This window comes from Anabrus simplex, chromosome 2, assembly GCF_040414725.1.
Source record: "Anabrus simplex isolate iqAnaSimp1 chromosome 2, ASM4041472v1, whole genome shotgun sequence".
In the NCBI taxonomy this organism is placed as follows: Eukaryota; Metazoa; Arthropoda; class Insecta; order Orthoptera; family Tettigoniidae; genus Anabrus; species Anabrus simplex.
In genome coordinates, this window is record NC_090266.1 from 297,711,823 (window position 1) to 297,732,926 (window position 21,104).

Below are 21,104 nucleotides of genomic sequence, written 5' to 3' on the forward strand. Positions count from 1 at the left end.
AATATACACGTACAATTGAAGTCGGTCACGTATTGTGACGTACTGGAACTAGCCTTCCTCAGAACGGCTACTCCAAGTAAATGCAAGTGGACTCTAAAGCATTAGAGTACCACTGAAATGCTAAAGCGATGTTAAAAACAGAGTATCGTGAAATCTCACAGAGATTCCTCAAGCTTTAAGTTGCCAACTACGATAAAACCCAGAAGAACTCGGGCTTAAGTCGAGAATCAAAGTATGAATGGTGAATACCAAGTGTTAGCACCACCGTTCAACCTGATCTACTAAGAAATATTCTAAGTAGCGAGACCGCTTGGAGAATTGATCGCAACCCTCTAACGTGAGCGGAAGGCAAGGCTCCCAAAGCGAAGACTAATGCAATAAGACGCTTGTTCCTTCAATTACATACGTATTTAAAGGGACTAGCAATATGATATGAGGGTCTCCCCTCCTCTCAGATAAAGCTTTACTGGCTTACTATTGGTGCTACCACCTCCCCCATGTATCTCAAATCCCACACTATGCACGTGGCAATATTTATTAACATGAACTTGACTTCTCGCCCTTAAACCTATGCTCATAAAATAACTCCCCCATTTCTAATACTTGTCATCATAAACATGACACTGCGTCCCGTTTCACTTAACTGGGTCGCCCATTATTTTTAAGTATCGTATCCTTCAAACTACCCCCATTTTCTTGCCATCTCCAGACGACAGGACGTGACTTTTTAGATTTGTCCGTATCGACTTCCTCGTGAGACCTCTTGACCTCACACAACTCTGTTTTTAACTGTCATTCTATATCACCCCCAACACATGGCTGCTTCGACAGCAAGGCCAATGGATTGAGTTAACAAAATAATCACTATGTATTACTTATGTGCTGCTACTTGATGAAGGTTCGTGTCCCTGGACATGACACCTCCCCCCTTAGGAAAGAAACTAGTTGCCACACATGCAACTGGTTTCCACCTGAGTACACGTACATACAGGGTTAATTACCGCATGTACCTTACATAGCACATTACATTTTAGCAATATTACATTACATTTCATAGATACACTTCAACTTATTACATTTTGACAAATACAATTCTCTTTACCCTTCATACAATTAATGTTCATAATACATTTCACATTACAATTAACATATTTTTTCACAGTAAACCATATTGCATTAATACATTTCAATTCATATATTCCACAGTACATGTAGTACTTAATATAACACAGTTTAGATTTAACATCTAATACATATCAATTTATATGTTTCACAGTACATATAACATTTCATTTTTTTTTTCACAGTACTGATATAACTCATTTACATATTACATTTCACATTTTTCATTTCACATTTTACAGTGATTAATACATATCAATTTATATATGTCACAGTACATATAACACTTCATTTTTTTCATTTTACAGTACTTAATATCACTCATTTACATTTCACATTTTTTCATTTCACATTTCACAGTAATTAACACATATCAATTTATATGCTTCACAGTACATACAACTTTACCTTCCAGCCTTCTCTGGTCGGTTTTTACTTCCGTACCAAACTCTTGGAATGGCCGGCTTCGAGATTGTAATAGCAACTCGGTTCCCCTGACTATACTTCTTGAGTAAGTCTTACAAACTTGTGCAGTCACTGCTGACACATTATCCGTACCAAACTCATAGGAATGGACGCTTGGACCGTGCCTCTCTCGACACGTCCGAACTGTGCCTCCTTAGGCCAGTCTCACAAATTTTTGTGCAGTCATTACTGACACATTACCCGAACCAAACTCATAGGAATGGACGCTTGGGTCTTGCCACCCTCGACAAGCCCGAACTGTGCCTCCTTAGGCCAGTCTCACAAATTTTTGTTCAGTTATTACTGATACATTACCCGAACCAAACTCATAGGAATGGACGCTTGGGTCTTGCCTCGCTCGACAAGCCCGAACTGTACCTGTTAGGCCAGTCTCATGAAATTTTACCTTAACATAAGGTTGCCTGTTCGACTCTGCCCCTTGGCAAGTCTTTTTTCTTACTTTAATAATTTTAAAGTTACATTTGCTACATTACAGCCTTAACACTGTCTTACTAGTGATTCATTACTTATACAATGGTCATTGAAATTTTTACTTTACTAATGTGGTTACGCTCCCTCTTTATTGCCTCCTTGGCTCTCTGATGAGAGACCTTTCATTAAGCTCTATACTGGAAGTAGTAAGATCTGTCATACTTCTACCCCTGCGCTCATTTACGCGCTTACCTCTTACATACTCCTGTCTATCAAAGTGCACTGTGACGTCCTCGTCTGAACAATGTGAGTTAGGACTATTAATTATAGTTTGGCGGATACATACCTTTCCGCAACACTCATCTCCTAGCTCTGACAGTTTATGAGCAATTCTAAATCTTTTGCAACATCTTTTGCAACAACAGCAGGAACATAATAATAACAAAATAACAACAATTGTTCCTCCACCTATATAAGACAGAAAATTCAACTTATCCAATTTATGATTTTGCTTTAATTCATCCTCCTGTTCAAGTATTAATTTTTCAACTGCCTCTACTTTATGACTTGCTAATTTTAATTCCTCTGCATGGTGAAGTACATTTACCAACGGTATCTTTCCTTCATCCTGCAATTGACTCAATTTAGTGTTAATTCCTAAATGATCGCAACAGTCATACTGTAACAATAGACCAGGTACAAACCCTTGATCTTTGGTACTATTTGTTTTAATTACATTTGAAGATTGAATTTTTGATTTTGGCCCAAAGGCCGTACATCTATTAAACATTGTTATTATTCCTGTACCTGTTAACTTAGCATCACTTGTGTGCAACTCTTGACATACTACTGTTATTTTTACCTCCTGTGGAGCGATATAAATCCATTTATTTTCTCTTAAGGGAAACCACATTACTTCTTGTACTCTAATTACATTTTTTTGACAATCTTGTGGCATAACCTGTGCCCCTGTCAACAATTTTACTAAACATTCCTCATGTGAATGAGCTAGTTTGATAGCAAACTCTTGTTTGCATACCTTAAGTTTATCATTCAACCTCTTACAATTATTAATTTGATTTTCAGTTAACATTACATAATTTTGCCTGTTCTGGTCCAAAAGAATAAATTCATTTTCACTATTAATAAAAACAAAGTTTTCTATCTCACCATTCACTCTTGTTGGGAATGGTATAACCTTAATAAGATCATATTTTACCTTATCTACCAAAGGTACCTTTACAATGTAACCAAGTATTTCCTTAGTAATGAACACTTCAATCTCTGCTATTCTAGTTATTAAATAGCCATAAGCCAGTCTCAACTCAACAGGTAATGTCATTCCTGGTGGGAAATTATTCTGTGCCTTTGAAAACGACTTTATTATATCACTAGGACTTATAATCTGAGGTTGTAAGACTCCCTTTTGAGCCAACATTATTCCATTTAACAGAATCTCATAATGATCTTTTAATTGCGCTAAGAATCCTTGCGTGTCAATTAAATGCCTATTGACCGCGATTTCAATCTCCGTTCTCCTAAATGCGCTTTCTATTTGCTCAGTCTCATCCTTCAGATATCCCCGTATTGTTGCTATATTATCGCTTAATTCTTTTTCGTTCTTAGCGACGTCATACAATGAGCTATTCATTGATTGTAACGTACTTTTTACTACAATCATCTGTTCTTTCGCGACTTTTAACATTGACAAATTCTCTGATTCAAGATCCTTAATGTGACTTTGATAATAGGCTGCATCCTGCGAATCTAAGGTTCCGAATAAAATTTTAGCAATACTTCCTACAAAATTAAGAACTCCTCGCTTCATTCTATTTTGATCTGAATTTTCCTTCTCCTCAGTCTTAGTTGTTTGTCTTATTAATTCACGCAAATTTTGAGTTTTATTTAATTGCATAATTAAAAGCTTTACCTCATTCTCACACGTATATGTTAAATTTACTTCCAGTTCTGAACACAATCTCATGGTTCTCTGAATGTATTTCTTACCAACATTATACGCATCATTTAACGCTTCTAAATTTACATAAGTTACTACCTTCCATTCAGTGTTATAGAGTTGAACTTCACCTAGCTTGTCGAAATAAACCCCTGGGGTGGACTCATATGGTTGGAGCTGGAAATCAATTGCCTTTCCTCCTTTCGTAAATATCGCCATCACTGCGATCGCCGCTGCTATCAGCGCCATTGACCTGCAAGTAACAGATTTGTGCTACCTTGCGTTGCCTATAATTTATTACTGATTGTTCACAATGTATTTACATACAATTTTCCTTCTCATTTAAATATATAACTTTAATCGGTTACTGTGTACTGTAACGCGCTTCCCTCGCTTATTCATATTCAAAACGCAGTTCACTCCTGAAACTTCCTGTACTGTGTACGGGCCTACAAAGTTTGGACTTAATTTTTTGCTACGACCTCGCCTTACTGAATCATTTCTTAAAAGAACTTGGTCTCCTATCTTAAACGTTACTTCGTTTATTCTTGTATCTTACTGGACTTTATTTTTCAACTTGGTTTCTATTAGAGTTTTACGTGCTACCTCGTGACTTTCTCTAAGCCTTCGAGCTAATTCCTCCACATAGCTTTCGTGTTCATTATAATTCTTCTCGTTTGGTTTTCTCTGCAATATCCCTGGTATATTCGCCTTTCTTCCAAATACTAATTCAAATGGTGTGGAATTAGTTGACGTACTTTTCGTTGTATTGTATACAAAAGTTGCCATTGAAATGAACTTATCCCAATCGTCTTGGGTTCCACATACATAGTGTCTCAAAAATTCAGCTAATACTGCATGAGACCTCTCTAAACTTCCGTTTGACTGTGGCCTAAATGCGGCAGTATGAATCTTCCTAATATTTAATAATCTACATAATTTCTTCATTACTTCGCTCAAAAAGTTGCTACCTTGGTCAGTTAATATTACACTTGGTATTCCAAATGTTCGTACTACATTGTCCATCAATGCCCTTGCAATTGTCTCTGCTTCTTGATTTTTCATTGGCACTGCTACTAAGTACTTCGATAACTGATCTTGACACGTTAAAATAAATTTGTTTCCGTCGAGTGTAAGTGGAAGTGGTCCAACCACATCTAACGCTATTTTCTCAAACACAATCCGCGGTGTGTCTGTGATTACCATACTCGCCTTCGTATCTGGCTTCGTAAACTTATTAGTTTGACATGAATGACATGATCGAATGTATTGCTCTACATCTCTCTTCATTCCTGGCCACTCAATATAATCTTTTAACCTAGCATACGTGCGTGTAATGCCTTGGTGTCCTCCAACTAAAGATGCATGAAATTCTTTCATAATCTCTTTCTTTTCATCCTCTGTTAATTTCTCTGTGAATTTCTCATCTGTTTCCATTTCTGAAACTTCTTCTTGTTCAACCTCATCTAATTTGTGTATTCTGCTCAGTGCGTCTGCATTTGTATTTAACTTTCCTTGTTTATAAACAACATCGAAATCGTATTCTGCTAACTTCAATCTAAATTTTAGCAATCTTGAGGTTGGATCTTGCACATTAAATACCCATTTAAGTGGTTTATGATCCGTCACTACAGTGAACTTTCGTCCTAAGACATACGGTCTAAAATACTTTACTGCAAATACAATTCCTAACATTTCCTTTTCTGTTGTTGAATAATTTCTTTCTGCCTTATTCAATACTCTAGATATGTATGCTACTGGCAAATCGCTTCCTACCTTCCCTTGCGACAATACTGCGCCTAACGCTTCATTGCTCGCATCGGTTGTTACAATAAACGGCTTCTCGAAATCTGGATATTGTAAAATCGGATACGTTATCAACTTATTCTTTAAAGTCTGAAATGCTTCCTCTTGTTTAGTTTCCCATTTATAGTCTACTTCTTTCTTTAAAAGTTCATACAGTGGTTTAGCAATTTTGCTATAATCTGGTATAAAACGTCTGTAATATCCCGATAATCCCAAAAATCCCTTAAGTTGTTTCGTGGTCGTGGGTTGAGAAAATATCTCTTAACTTCCCCAAAACGTCGATAATTTTATTATTACCGGCATTATTATTATTATTATTATTATTATTATTATTATTATTATACTGAATCTCCAAAATAATTATATAATTTAATTTCATTTAATAAACATTTAATTCACTTTACTTCCGCTAATACATTTGTCATTAATCTCATGAACGTCACTGACATACGTTTATTTTAAAAATTCCGATCTAATGCTGAAAATACTGTGTTTCTTGTAATATAATTAGCATAAACACTTAGTTCCATTTACTCCGCTAATTAATCTCATGAACGTCATTTGCATAAATTTATATCAAATGCCTACCTAATACCGAAAATGTGATCTTTTCAATATCTTTTTCTCTGCTTCAGCTTGATAATAGCTATTGGCTAAATCAATTGTCGAGAAATAATTCGCTTTCCCTATTGAGTTACTTAACTCCGTAGTACCTGGTATAGGGTACATGCTACCGATCGTAATCTCGTTTAATTTTCTATCTAAATAAAATCTATCATTACATTCTGAACATATTTCAAATATCCTTTCTCTATCACACCTTAGCATATGATCTGCCCTAATTAGTTCGATTAATCTTCGAGTTCTCGATTGTGAACATTTCTGTGCGTCACTTTTTTCTACTTTCATTACGTGCGCAATTTCGTCTTTTCCTATGTCATACATAGTTTCCGTTCTCGGAAGTACTTTTATTACTTTAGCTTCTCTAATTTCTATTTGATGTTTATCACCATTTACTTCTATGAATTCCTCCGTGAAATTAATTACAGAATCTTTCAATAAATCTCTACCTATCAATCCGTCTTGTGACAGCTGAAATTCATCATCTACTACATGCAATTTGCATTGAGATGTTCCCAAAGTTACCTTCGCGGTTCCACACGTGAATAGTGTTCCTTTGCTAACTCCTAGCAATTTTAATCTATCACTTGTATCTATCTTTATTTCCTTCGGTACGCATTGTTTCTTTATTACACTTATTTCTGAGCCTGTATCGATTAAAAATCGAAAAGGTCCATGTACATCATTTATAGATAGTAAAACTGTCCCTTCATTGTTATTACACTTATTGTGTACTTGGCCTATGTGAACACTTTTAGGACCTATAACCGGCCTTGCGTCATGATCCTGTTCTAGTTTTCCGCCTGCTTGTTCTCGTAACCTTTACCCTTGTAATTAGTGAATTGCTGCGGTTTACTACTTTTACAATTTCTCTCTACATGCCCTGTTCTCTTACAACGTTTACAAACTATTACTCTGCACTCTCGTGAATAGTGCCCTTCCTTATTACAATTGTAACACGTTATTGCCTTAACTTCTTTTGGTCGCATTTTAAGAAAACATGAGGATGCCGAATGTCCTTTCTTATTGCAATTACTACAATATTTATCTCTCCTAACTGATTCACCGTGCTTTTCCTTACTTGAGAGTACGGCCGACTCTTCTTGGGCCGCTACCTCAACTGCTAAACCGAAATTATCCGTAATGTTCCTACTACGGACAATCGTTTGAATGCTTTTATCAATTAATCCTTGTACAAAACATGATATCCCTAACTCTCCTATTAATTTCGCTCTATGAACTTTTGCCTCCGGTTCGACTCTCGCCGTGGCAACTTCTTTAAGTTCGCTTACCATTGCATCCATTCTCGAACCCCAAGCTATTACAGATTCATCTTTATTTTGCTGTGCTTTAAACATTTTACATGCGTAGTGATCAATAGTCCTACGCTCTCCATAATTTTCAAACAAAGCTGCCTTCGCTTTTGGCCAGCTCGTAACATCCTGTCTTACTAATAACTTGCTTCTAGCTTCACCCGTTATTCTGGTAAGAACATATTTAAAAAACAGCGGATGTTCATCTGGTTGAACAAATTCTATTGCTGAATCTACATTTGCACAGAACTCTTTCAACCTACTCCGATTTCTCCCGTCAAAAGGATCTCCGATTAACTTGAACGCTTGATTGATATTAATATAATTGTTATCTGAATTATCACTGGCACTTCCCACTTCAGAATTAGACATACTGATTTTGAGTTTGGCTTACCTTACAATATTTGGTCTTCTACTGCGTGCTGATGGTGAGCTGACGACGTGCAGGTACGCCGGGTCGATTGCGTCTTCCTTCCTTGGACTCCTATGAATCCTTCTGCTACTCCGTGGGCCAGCCCTTACGCCTTCTTGGTTCTGCTCTCTGTCTGCTTACGGACTTCTTCTTCCTCCTGCCGACCGCCCCTCAGTCTACTAGGATAGACAGCCGCTGGACTTCTTCTTTCTCCTTCGGACCGCCCCTCAGTCTACTAGGATAGACAGCCTCCGGACTTCTTCTTCTTTCTTCCGACCGCCCCTCAGTCTACTAGGATAGACAGCCGCTTAGGAAACCACCAACGCCTGGTTAAGAGTTAAACAACCCTGGATGGACGTCGAACTCAGGACCAACCCCACAAAACTGACACCAGTTTTTCTTCTCCTGTCGTATCCCGGCCAACAGGTGAGACGCCGAGCGGTGAGTGGAATCACCTGATGGCTAACAACAGTACTAAAAACGAAAGGGATATAAGATGGTAATTTATAGGCGTTAGGTAAGTTGGTTGTTAAGAGTTGAAACTCATATGATTTCCTATATATGTGCGTATATTGACAGATGATGTACAAAGAATATACACGTACAATTGAAGTCGGTCACGTATTGTGACGTACTGGAACTAGCCTTCCTCAGAACGGCTACTCCAAGTAAATGCAAGTGGACTCTAAAGCATTAGAGTACCACTGAAATGCTAAAGCGATGTTAAAAACAGAGTATCGTGAAATCTCACAGAGATTCCTCAAGCTTTAAGTTGCCAACTACGATAAAACCCAGAAGAACTCGGGCTTAAGTCGAGAATCAAAGTATGAATGGTGAATACCAAGTGTTAGCACCACCGTTCAACCTGATCTACTAAGAAATATTCTAAGTAGCGAGACCGCTTGGAGAATTGATCGCAACCCTCTAACGTGAGCGGAAGGCAAGGCTCCCAAAGCGAAGACTAATGCAATAAGACGCTTGTTCCTTCAATTACATACGTATTTAAAGGGACTAGCAATATGATATGAGGGTCTCCCCTCCTCTCAGATAAAGCTTTACGGGCTTACTATTGGTGCTACCACCTCCCCCATGTATCTCAAATCCCACACTATGCACGTGGCAATATTTATTAACATGAACTTGACTTCTCGCCCTTAAACCTATGCTCATAAAATAACTCCCCCATTTCTAATACTTGTCATCATAAACATGACACTGCGTCCCGTTTCACTTAACTGGGTCGCCCATTATTTTTAAGTATCGTATCCTTCAAACTACCCCCATTTTCTTGCCATCTCCAGACGACAGGACGTGACTTTTTAGATTTGTCCGTATCGACTTCCTCGTGAGACCTCTTGACCTCACACAACTCTGTTTTTAACTGTCATTCTATATCACCCCCAACACATGGCTGCTTCGACAGCAAGGCCAATGGATTGAGTTAACAAAATAATCACTATGTATTACTTATGTGCTGCTACTTGATGAAGGTTCGTGTCCCTGGACATGACACTTACCATTGGGCGTCTTTTAAAATTAGTCAAAGTTGTCGGGTCGTGTGTGGTGGAGCTGTCGGGGTGGTAGCATGTTAGGACAAAGGTACAAGTAACGATAAATAATCAGAAGTACGCAGTGAAATATGCAAAGATATATAGCGATACAGTAAAGAGCTCAGCGTACTAGAATAATAATAATAATAATAATAATAATAATAATAATAATAATAATAATAATAATAATAATAAAGGATGATGAGGAGTAGTATAAATCAAGGAAAATCGCGCAGTAAGGAAGAAACTAGGCCCAATAGAAGATCACCAAAATAACAATGGGAAATAGAATATATATTTAACAACCATAATTTAACAACAAGATAAATAATTTCAAGCAGAAGAAAAATCCAAAGGTGTGCCACATTTACAAATAATTATCCAATGGTAGATAAAAGGAAAGCCTGTTGAATAAATTGGAAGTGTACAATATACATCGAAACTGAACCCTGAAAGAGAAAAAGCATGAAAGGGAGGGGGAAGGGAAGTAGGATGAGGATTAGGACGGGGAAAGAATTTTCTTCACCGGGTATTCCTGAAGTTTAGTAATAGCATAGATCTAGGATGACATCTGAAAATAATTTACAATCGTCCGTAGCGCAGTACGTGAATAGAAGCAGTCTAAGTTATGAGGTTTTAAAGGGAAGCATAACCAATCGACAGAAGAAAGTATTACAGCAGGCAATAGCCCGAATGAAAGTTTTGAGTCCAAATGCAGATAAATATTATAAGTCTTGCTCACCGAGTCGCTGTAGATAGAGTCCAGATGAAATTGACATGATTACAATAAGCACTGTATTAGTGTGTGGTCCACCACTCCGCCACGAAGCCCGACTCAACGGTGGAAAGGCGGAGTGAGCAACATATAGTAGAAAGGAAGATTCCAGAAAAAGAGCGCAAGCTACAAGCCAGTGAGTTCTAGAAACATAATGTCACGTGGTTACACAGCGCACAGGTACAGCGAAGTGCAGCGAAGATGACGTAATCAGTCAAGTAGACGACAGGTGAGCGGGGTGCATGGTGCGGCGAGAAGGAAGTTGAGACGAGCAGCAGTAAACAAGGTAGGGATATGTACATGCAAGCACAGAAATGGTGTCCCGACGTAAACATTCAACACTGCCCCACTCTAGAACTGAAAAGAGGGGAGGGAGTGAAAGGGTAGTGCTGAAGGCACAGTGTGTGTATTGCTATACATCCACCACTGTGCCCATTTCAACCACAACAGTCTTGTAGCAGGCTGTCTACTAGCAGCAATGCGTTAAGCGTGGAGGTGGGGGTATACCATGCTTTGTTTATACCGGGACACCATTTCTGTGCTCGCATGTACAGTAGATACGGAGATCGTAATACTAGTTCGTGAACCATGGGCAACGTCTCAGTGGCTTGGTATATGGTCCTGAGATTCGGGATACCAGATACCATGAAATGGGACTGGGCGTCTCGGACATATCTTGGGTCATGGACCTCCTTGTGCTCACGAACCTAGGACTACACAATCCACCGGTGCTCCCTAACCCGTTCGAGGAGAGATCCTCATTGGGACAATGTGTAAGTAGGGTAGCATCCTGCTTCACAAAATTTAGCGAGCTCAGAACATTTCAAGTAGGCCTAATTCTCGGACTTATGGGAGTAACGGAGTCCCACTTCCATTTGAAAGGCGAGGGACTCTTTGGAAACAACTTGGCGAATGAAATAGAATGCGACGGGGAGCTATTGCACCTTACCGGCATTGGAATCCAGACCTCGAAAACAAGCGCATACGGGAGTCAGAAAGGATTCGCCTGGCATCGAACTCTCAGTGTCTGGCCGGGGCGGTTTGATTTCCTCACCTATCGCAAACGAGCCAGCACGCCGCCCCAAGGTGTTGTATGAGAGAGAAGCCGCCGGACAGAGAAGGCGATACAGCTCGTACTTACAAATTTTCGAATATACAAATCGGGAAGCGGAAAGAAGAAGTGGGCTAACTTCGTGTCATAAATGGCGTATGGCTTTTAGTGGCGGTGTCCGAAGTCATGTTCGGCTCGCAAGGTGCAGGTCTTTCGATTTGACTCACGTAAGCGACTTGCGCATCGTGATGAGGATGAAATGATGATGAAGACGACACATACGTCCAGCTACAGTGCCAGCGAAATTAACCAATGATGGTTTAAATTCCCGAAACTGCCGGGAATCAAACCCGGGAACCCTGTGACCAAAGGCCAGCACGCAAACCATTTAGCCATGGAGCCGGACTTGCGTGTCATAAAACCTGAGCAATCGGAGAGCCAGTGCAAGCCCACTAATATATGTCAACGGCCTAAAATTATTGATTTCTCGCCCGTAGAAGGAAACCAACGTGAATAAAACTTCAGTCATGTAAATATAGAAATTTTGGAATAACATAGTACTAGCTTCGTCCTTATGTAGCCTATAAGATTTGTAAATATATGGAGAGGGTTGAAACCGTTAGGGACTACTGAGGTCACCAGAGGCAAAGAGGAAGTCACGGTTCAGTAAAACCCCATATCCAGATTCTGGGATCCCCCAAGGACGCTATCCGTTATTAATTGATATCCCAAGAATCTACGATCGGATTGGACGCACAGATATGTCAAAACTCCTCTTTCATCTTGAAGAATAATTTCTCTCAAATTGAAGAATAATTTGAGTGATGTCGCTGATTTTTAGAATCCCCGACAGCGGAGCTCATCTTAGGTGTCTCACAGCTGACATATTTCACCTCTTCCCATATAGGCAAGCAACTCAAAAAGAAGGAAGTTTTTTTTTTTTTTTTAAGTTCGCGCTGATCGGATGTGTACCGTTATGCAGTGTACTCACGTCTTTGTGTAGTAACAATCTGATAACGTTTAGAGAAAATGACGTATTTAGGTAAGACATTTTCCATATGATAACTGAATTCGCTATGCGGTAGGCAGTGTGCATTGAGGTGACTGCTTTAACGGATAAATTCTTTTTTTTTTTTGCTGTACGTCGCACCGACACAGATAGGTCTTAGGGCGACGATGAGATAGGAATGGCCTAGGAATTGGAAGGAAGCGGCCGTGACATTAATTAAGGTACAGCCCTGGCATGTGCCTGGTGTGAGAATGGGAAACCACGGAAAACCATCTTCAGGGCTGCCGACAGTGGGGCTCGAACCCACTATCTCCCGATTACTGGATACTGGCCGCACTTAAGCGACTGCAGCTATCGAGTTCGGTACGGATAAATTCAAAGTTAGATATTAATAATAATAATAATAATAATAATAATAATAATAATAATAATAATAATAATAATAATAATAATAATAATAATAATCTCAATCGCCACAAACTTTTGTAGTCAAAACAGTATCGCAGCCGCACGTAGTTCTCCCTGAAACACTAACTTTGGAAAAAAAAAAAGCACAAGCATAGTTATCTCCGTACAGACTATGAAGACTCCTAGCGGGGTGGGAGGTAAAGGCTTCCGCCATCCATAACCTCGGCACTTGTTGGGGTAGAGTGGTAAGCTCTACGCCCGGCCGCCTTTGCCCACAGGAATTAACCTGGTACTCATTTTTGGTGTAAGCTGAGTGAACCTCATCTCCATTTGCGCCTCCGGGAGCGGAAATCTCGTTTCTTAAATTTTACGACTTTCTGACGGGGAATCGAACCCACGTCCTTCCGGGTGAGCTGAGCACACCTTTACCGGCTCAGCCAGGCACGAGTTATATATAGAGACTACCTTTAAAATTGAGAGAAGTGCGGTGTTCGAAGTCAGCCTTGACTCATATACTAAGCTTTTGGAGCGTTTTTCGGCACTGCCACTGCGTATTGGGCCCGTAACGAGTTGTTGCCCAGTTCGGAGCCGACTGAATCAACGCCACAAGACATCATTAGAATGTGGAACTTTCGTCGTTGGATCGTGGTTTCTGCTCACGACAAGAGCAGCTTAGAAATGAATGATGTACTAAATTTTCTGGTACGGCCTAAATGGATCCAGACCTACCTCGAACAGGGATGGGATGAGTATATGTTTCTAAATAATGTATGTGCCATGTAGAGTAAATACCACTATAATGTAAGCAATAAATGGCCTAGAATATTGTAATATAAGTGTATTCAGTTAGGATGGGGAAATCGGGTGGGACCAATTAAGGTTGATTGCATGCATGTTTGTCCGCCTCGGTGGTGTAGTGTTCAGTGTGATTAGCTGCCACCCCCCGTAGGCCCGGGTTCGATTCCCGGCTTTGCCACGAAATTTGAAAAGTGGTACGAGGACTGGGACGGGGTCCACTCGGCGTCGGGAGGTCAACTGAATAGAGGTGGGTTTCCGTGGTTTCCCACTTCTCTTCCAGGCAAATGCCGGGATGTTCCCTAACTTAAGGCAAAGGCCACTTCCTTCGCTCTTCCTCGTCTATCCCTTCCAATCTTCCCATCTCCCGGCAAGGCCCCTGCTTAGCATAGCAGGTGAGGCCACCTGAGCGAGGTACTGGTCATTCTCACCAGCTGTATCACGCGACCCAGAGTCTGAAGCTCCAGGACACTGCCCTTGAGGTGGTAGAGGTGGGATCCCTCGCTGAGTCCGAGGAAATAACCAACCCTGGAGGGTAAACAGATAAAGAAGAGGAAGCAGAAGAAGAAGAAGAAGAAGAAGAAGAAGAAGAAGCATGCATGTTTATTTTACTTGCTTTCAGAGAGTCTTGCAACGGGTAAACAAAATGGTTAGTTAAGTACAGGCATCACGTGAAGTTCAGTATAGCTAACTAATTCTTTAGTGTTTTTATTGAGGTATAACAATATTAAGTCCGCCTCTGTGGTGTAGTGGTTAGTGTGATTAGCTGCCACCCCCGGAGGCCCGGGTTCGATTCCCGGCTCTGCCACGAAATTTGAAAATTGGTACGAAGGCTGGAACGGGGTCCACTCAGCCTCGGGAGGTCAACTGAATAGAGGCGGGTTCGATTCCCACTTCAGTCATCCTGGAAATGGTTTTCCGTGGTTTCCCACTTCTCCTCCAGGCAAATGCCGGGATGGTACCTAACTTAAGGCCACGGCCGCTTCCTTCCCTCTTCCTTGTCTCTCCCTTCCAATCATCCAATCATCCCGTCTCCCACCAAGGCCCCTGTTCAGCATAGCAGGTGTGGCCACCTGGGCGAGGTACTGGTCATCCTCCACAGTTGTATCCCCCGACCTAGAGTCTGAAGCTCCAGGACACTGCCCTTGAGGCGGTAGAGGTGGGATCCCTCGCTAAGTCCGAGGGAAAAGCCATCCCTGGAGGGTAAGCAGATTAAGAAGAAGAAGAAGAATGGCGTGTGGCCTCGGGAGAGGCCTGCTGCAGGTCTTTCGAGTTGACGCCATATAGACGACCTGCGCATCTGTGAGGATGGGTCCCTACCTAGAATGATTTATAATGCTTAATACGACGCACACACCCAGCCGCCGAGCAATCTGAATTAACCAATTAAGGTTAACATCCCCGATCTTGCCGGGAATCGAACACTGGATCCCCTGGACCAAAGGCGAGCATGCTTACCATTTAGCCATGGAGTTCGATATTGATGTACTTATTTGTGATCACTGAAGTGTGTGAAGCCACACAGGCTCATTTCATATCGGACCAGGGATTTATTGTGCGTAAAGAGATACTCATTAAATTAGATTCAATGATACACGAGTGTTTTGTTGCATGGTGGTTTTTCAGGTGAGAACAGAGCAGACGTAAACAACGAGAGGGCACACCTTGCGTATTCAATTGAACACATGGATATTAGCAAGGACCTTTACTAACATGTGCTGTCTGTTTTCTATAGGTGAAATAGAGAGCCATGTTCCTCTGTGGACTGGATATTGAACCCCGGTACATTAGTATAGTGGTTCGAACGGTCAAGAAGTGGTTATGATTTTCCTTCGTGATCCAGTGGACAAGATTCTTTGAGATACATGAATAATTATAAGAAAATAAATGGCTTAGAGGCATTAGAGACTTTTGTTGACCGTTCAGTATGATTCTATTGCGAATGAATTAAGTTTTAGAAGTGCAAATGCCCCATGTTGGTTGAGTAGAGAAATTGGGCGGCCATTGTGTGTCAGTTGAAAGTTGCAATACGGGAATGTAACATCGTTCGAAGACATTCACAGGCGTTCGAAGACATTCATAGTATGCTACACAGAGAGAGGGGGCTGAGTGAGCCTCCCCAGACGTTAAAAGCCCGTGGTACACAAAGTAACATTCCTAACCACGCTAACCTTCGAAATTAAAGCTCAATTAGTGCGGTCTCTTTATCGGCCAGGTCTAGAGAAAGCACATTATGGGGATGAGACGAAACGAGATCTCTGGATAGTTATATCTAATTTAGCTAGGGGTTTCAGGTCCTTACTTCGAGTGGAGCACCGATCGGACATATGTTCGATAGACGGTCTCCAGTGAAGAAGAGATGTGATATGTTATATATTTCTGTCTTGATTTTGATGTCCGTTGCCATGCGTCAAGTGTTTCTTTTGTTTCTTGCTACCCTATTGATGTTGTCTGATGTGTCTTTGAATGCGGGGTTTTGTCCCCATTTTGTTTGTTGCTGTCCATCTGACGGCAAGGTCGCAGGTTCAATCCGATCGGGTTGCATGTGACTGGACCAAGGTTGCGCCTGTGTCATTTTGGGGGAGTGTGTGTTTATTTGTGCGAGGTCTCACTTGATCTCGTGTTATATTATTTCTTGTATATATTTGTTCCTAGAATGGTAATGGAATATTCGTTGTGCGGTATTATTTTATTACGGTGTTAAATTACCAAATCACAGGGCCCGGACAAACATTTAGAACAGGTATTCATTTCGATTTCCCGCAATAAAAGACTCCAAACACCAAATAATAGCAGCTAAGTTACGTATCTTCAAACTACCTTATTAGGATTATTTTCGATAGATTTGATTTCCTCACACACCGGTCATCCTGAGGAGCAGCCATGGCGTAAATGGATAGTGAAAGGATTCACTACCAATATTTGGAGCTTATGGAAGAATGAAATTAGAAATAGCTGAGTCAGCAAAGAGGATACATCAGGATGTATTACGAGTTAATGCAGTGGCGTATGCTGGGATCAACACGTGGGCTACCACTAGACATAGGTTACCCCTTTTCTTTGAGCTGCAGCCAGTAGCCAACGGAGTAGCCTGATACGGCTGTTTCACAAGCTATTGCCCTGGCCTCTGCTACTGTCAATAACCAACACCTGATCAGTAGAGATGGTAGCCTTAGGTTTACTAAATTAAAGTCCAACTTTATGGCTAAGTGGATAGAATGCTTGTCTTTGGTCTGGCCAAGGTTCTGTTTCCATAATCAACCCCCTCATGCTCTTAATTACCCTGGATTGGGGAATGGGTGTTCATGCCGCCTTTGCCACTCATTTCATTCTCATTAGGTCAACGCCAAGCCTATACAAATGGCAAATACGTTACTATGGGAAGGACAGCTGATTCACAAAGTGATGGAACCAACTAGAAGGAAGAATATTCTGGACGTGGTGCCGGTAAAACCCAGGTGAGCTCTATAGAGAAACCGAAGTAATAAATGGTATTAGTGATCACGGAACTGTTTTTTCGTAGTTAAAATTGAATGTGAGAGAAAGGAAGGTCTTAAATGTAGGACCATTTGGCAGTACCATATGGCTGATAAAACAGGCATGAGGGAGTTTAAAAAAGTAAATATGATCGGTGGAAAACGGTCGAGAAAAATGTAAACAGCCTCTGGGATGGGTTTAAATCAATTGTTGAGAAATGTGAAAACAGGTTTGTACCTTTCAAGCTGGTAACGAATGGTTAGGACCCACTTTATTAGAACAGAGAAATAAAGAGACTAAGAAGGAGGTGCAGATTCGAAAGAAATAGGGTTAGAAATGGCTGTGGAAGTAAGGAGAAATTGGAGGAACATAATAGGAAATTGGATCTACCAAAGAGGTCAGCAAAGGATAACATGATGGCAAGCATAACTGGCAGTCATACAATTTTAGTGAAAAATGGAAGGGTATGTATAGGCACTTTAAGGCAGAAAAAGGTTCCAAGAAGGACATTCCAGGAATCATTGATGATCAGTTGGAGTGTGTATGCGAGGATCTTCAAAAGGCAGAAGTAATCAGTCAGCACTATGTAAAGATTGTTGGTTACAAGGGTAATGTCCAGATAGACGAGGTGACTAATAGTAAAGAAGTATTAAAATTTACCTATGTTAACAACGAAATGTACAATAAGATACAAAAGTTGTAAACTACTAAAGCGGCTGGAATTGATAAAATTTCTAGCGATGCACTAAAGACAATGGATTGGGATATAGTACCGTATCTCAAGTACTTATTTGATGATTGCTGGCATGAAGGAGCTATACCAAATGAATGGAAAGTTGCTATAGTAGCCCCTGTGTATAAAGAAAAGGGTGATAGACATAAAGCTGAAAATTACAGGCCAGTGAGTTTGACACGCATTGCATGTGAGCTTTGGGAAACAATTCTCTCTGATTATATTGGACATGTTTGCGAAATGAATAACTCATTCCATAGAGGACAATTCGGGTTTAAGAAGGGTTATTTCACTGAAGCTCAACTTGTAGGTTTCCAGCAAGATATACCATTTATCTTGGATTCAGGAAGTCAAATGGATTGTATCGCAATTGACCTGTCTAAGGCATCTGTTAGGGTGGATCATGGGAAATACCGGAAAAATTGAGTGCAATTGGACTAGGGAAAAGAGTCACCGAATGGGTGACTATACTTCTAGAAAATAGATCTCGAGAATTAGAGTAGACGAAGCTTTATCTGACCCTGTAATAATTAAGAGAGGAATTCCTCAAGGCAGTATTATTGGACCTTTATGTTCTCTCTCTCTCTATATATATATATATATATATATATATATAAATGGTATGAGTAAAGAAGTGGAATCAGAGATAAGGTTCTTGCGGATGATGTTATTCCGTAAAGAGTAATACGTAAGTTACAAGATTGTGAGCAACTGCAAAATGACCTCTATAATGTAGTGAGATGGACAGCAGACAATGGTAAGTTGATGAACGGCGTTAAAAGTCAGGAAATAGGAAAAGTCCTCTCAGTTTTAATTACTGCGTTGATGGGGTGAAAGTTCCTTATTGGAATTATTATAAGTACTTAGGTGTTAATATAAGGAAAGATATTCATTGCCGTAATGACATAAATAAGATTGTAAATAAAGGGTACAGATCTCTGCACATGGTTTTGAGGGTGTTCAGGGATGTTAGTAAGGATGTAAAGGATAGGGTATGTACGTCTCTGGTAAGACGCCAACTAGAGTATGGTTTCAGTGTATGGGACTCTCACCAAGATTACTTGATTTGAGAACTGGAAAAATCCAAAGAAAAGCAGCTCGTTTTGTTCTAGGCGATTTCCGTCAAATGAGTAGCATTACAAAAATGTTGCAATGTTCTGGTTTGGAGGACCTGGGAGAAAGGAGACGAGCTGCACGACAAAGCTGTATGTTCCGGGTTGTCAGTGGAGAGATGGCGTGGAATGATATTAGTAGACGAATAAATCTGAGTGGTGTCTTTAAAAGTAGGAAAGATCACAATATGAAGATAAAGTTAAAATTCAAGAGGAAAAATGGGGGCAAATATTCGCTTATAGGAAGGGGAGTAAAGGACTGGAATAACTTACCAAGAGAGATGTTCAATAAAATTCCAGTTTCTTTGAAATAATTTAAGAAAAGTCTAGGAATACAACAGATAGGGAATCTGCCACCTGGGTGACTGCCCTAAATGCAAAAATGACGTGTAGCCTCCGGAGAGGCCTGGTGTAGGTCTTTAGATTTGACCCACGTAGGCGACCTGCGTGTAGTGATGAGGATGAAATTATGATGAAGACGGCACATACACCCAGTCCCCGTGCCAGAGGAATTGACCAATTATGGTTAAAATTTCCGACCTTGCCGGGAATCGAACCCGGGCTCCCTGTGATCAAAGGCCAGTACGCTAACCACTTAGCCATGCAGCCGGACCTCTAAATGCAGATCAGTAGTGATTGATTTTGATACACAGCCATGCACCCTTCTTCTTCCTCTCCTTCTTCTTCTCCTTCTTCTTCATCTCCTTCTTCTTCTTATTATTATTTATAAATAAAATTGTTGAATTTTACACCATTACTAGCGGTTGTACCCATCGTTCACTGGTTTATTAGCTTCCTTGAGAGAACAGTGATGGTGTCTGACCCATGATCACGGGTTCTATTCCATCCAACAAAAGAGAGCACTTAAACCTGAAAGATTGCATTTCATTTTAGCAGAATTACCTATCAAAAGAAAACTATGTTTCTCGTATAACAGCAGCCCCGCAGTGTCTTCCTAGAAGGATGTAGAAGTAAACGGGTGTGAAATACCTGCACTTTGTTATCTATATAATTAAATCATGACTATGGGATGAGGAAATATTGGGACCTTTCCCATCAACCCCCATAGTTCATGGGCCTTCAACGGGGAATCCCTATTGGCGGTCTGCTATCCCAGCTAGCGTGGGCACGCTCTAGCCACTTATGTAACCCTTTTGTGGCGTAATTTCATAAATGAAATAATATTAATTTGTTTCATCATTTTGCCAATGACAAAATATTCTTGATGTTACTTCGATGTGTGCTTTGTTTAATTTAAGCGTTATTTTACCAAAAATTCTTCCAAAATCACATTCTCACTTTGGCTGTACTGTGAGTCGGCATTTGTTTTACGGGCGGAGTCAGCTAAATATATTTGTCTTTCTAGTCTTCCCTCATCATGCGCTCTCACTTTGGGGTTTCATCAGCTACGATCCGCGTGAGTTTGGCGTCATGCCGGCGGAGATCTTGTGCAATAAGATGCAACTGAGCTCCCGTCCTGACGAAGAAGCTCGAAGCATGTATACCTCCCACATATTAATTTTGTAATAAATATTCATAGTGACGATACGGTCACAATACATACGATAAGTAACGCATGGTTGCTCGTTAGCAATGGCGATCTGATGGAGCGAAGCCTAGCACACCTATCCCCGGGGTCCCCGCACCTATTGGACATCCAACAGCATGCCGCGCGAGGTGAGGCGACGGAAGAGCGACGCAACGCTTGGTCTGCAATATCAATCCCCGACACCTTGCTCTCAGAAAGACGTGCGACGGTCTTTCTCATTGATTTCAAGTTTTGTAAATTGAACAATGTGCCCTAGATTTCTATCGTTCCCATTTGAGATTTGGGCTTCACCGATAGCCTTGGTAAGCCTTCGTATACGCTACTGAGTTAATGATATTCGGGTAAGGGGAGATAACGAGGAAGAGATAGAAGATTATAAAATGATCCTGACGAGTGTGAAAAAGGGAAGGGCACAGTGTGGTGTAGGATTGTCCATCAGGAATACTATCGCACGCAGCATAGTTTCTATTAGGCACGTAAATGAGCGAACGATTTGGTAGATTTGGCAGTTGGACGA